Below are 1,771 nucleotides of genomic sequence, written 5' to 3'. Positions count from 1 at the left end.
GACTAGGCTGGCAGAACAATACTGGTCACTGGGGAAATTCTGCTTGGATTTTGCATTGCCAAGCAAGCATTTTTCTTGGCGAGCTTTGCCAGTTAGGAAACTTAAATATGCAGAGATCTCCCTCTACTGGGCATATGCCAGTACTGCATTACAAGAGGTAAGCAGGTCTCAGACAGCTTTATATCATTTGGGAGGGGTGCCAGTAGTTACTTTAAATTTTGTTGCATTGTCTGTGAATACTGGATTCTTAATCAATGTCTTAATAGCTATTTTTATTAAGGCTATATATAGTTTCAGGCAAATGTTTTTTCAATTAGCAATAATAGGGCCTTGTATAAACCTCATTGGCAACGATAATGACACTGCACAAAGCTAGACAAATATTTTTAGTGTGTAACTACTTAAAATTTATTAAAAGTTTATTTTTAATAAATTTAAATAAATTTGTATTAATAAAACTTGTTTTAAATTGCCTATCCTTGTTACTCATTCGGTCACTTGTTAAATATTCAATGTAATTAAGTCTTATGTAATTTTCAAATTTCTTGTGGAAAAATTATAAAATTTTGGAAAAATAGGAGGATGCTGTTTAAAATTTGGTTTAATGTGTGCAACATAGATAAGAGCATCAGAAGGAAGTAGCAAAAATTATCGAGTAGACATTTTATAGCCTATATTTTTGTATAAGATTATATACTACTTCTATTGAAAATAGCTAAAACTAAGTGTCATTATAGAATAACTCATTTTTTTTGTGGTTTTTGGGCCACACCCGGCATTGCTCAGGGGTTACTCCTGGCTGTCTGCTCAGAAATAGCTCCTGGCAGGCTCGGGGGACCATATGGGACACCAGGAATCGAACCAACCACCTTTGGTCCTGGATTGGCTGCTTGCAAGGCAAACGCCGCTGTGCTATCTCTCCGGGCCCATCATTTTTTATCTTTTAAAAGATATAGCTTCTTGGGCTGGAGAGATAGCATGGAGGTAGGGCGTTTGCCTTTCATGCAGGAGGTCATCAATTCGAATCCCAGCGTCCCATATGGTTCCCCATGCTTGCCAGGAGCAATTTCTGAGCCTGGATCCAGGAATAACCCCTGAGCACCGCCGGGTGTGACCCAAAACACACACACACACACAAAAAAGATATAGCTTCCTCTGTTGTATAGGACAAAAATAAACTGCTTTGACTGTCAAGCTAGACTATGATCAATAATTTGTCTTCTTCTTTTTTATTTTTCACAACACACACTCCAGTCACACGAAAGTTTTAAATAGTGTCTTTAATAAAAATTTCAATTAATGAAATACTCAATTGTAAAATGTTAAAAATAAAACTGAAAAATATGCAAAGAAAAAGTAAGAGGCCATGAAGTCACCACTATTAATATTTTAACATTTATTTTTATATATTGAAATGTACCTGTTTTCACATTTATGCTCATAGACATTTTCTGTAGAAAATAATTGACCCCAGAGAATAGTTACAATTCTATACATATTTTATCCAACACAAGCATGTTTTCTGATGACATTAAATTGTGTTAAATTTTTTTTTGCTGATTAATTGCACTATGAAATTTCTTTCTTCAGCAATATCATTGATTACCTTGAACTTAAGTACTTGTCTCTATCCAGTACTTTCTCCTTTGATAATATCCTTAATATCCACTTTCAATTAGACATCTGAACTCATAAGCATCTGAGCTATGACATCTGAACTCAAACTTCTTCGAACAAACTAGCTTCTTGCAGCTGAATAAGTTGAACACCT

General features: G+C 34.9%; 1 pseudogene; it reads right to left on the bottom strand.

Moving 5' to 3' along the window:
- Positions 1–242: 242 nt before the first annotated feature.
- Positions 243–374, bottom strand: LOC126005498 (uncharacterized; annotated as a pseudogene).
- Between the last annotated feature and the right edge of the window lie 1,397 nt (positions 375–1,771).

Source organism: Suncus etruscus, chromosome 3, assembly GCF_024139225.1.
Source record: "Suncus etruscus isolate mSunEtr1 chromosome 3, mSunEtr1.pri.cur, whole genome shotgun sequence".
In the NCBI taxonomy this organism is placed as follows: Eukaryota; Metazoa; Chordata; class Mammalia; order Eulipotyphla; family Soricidae; genus Suncus; species Suncus etruscus.
Note: the sequence above shows the minus strand (reverse complement) of the source record. Positions and strands in the feature narration are given on the sequence as shown.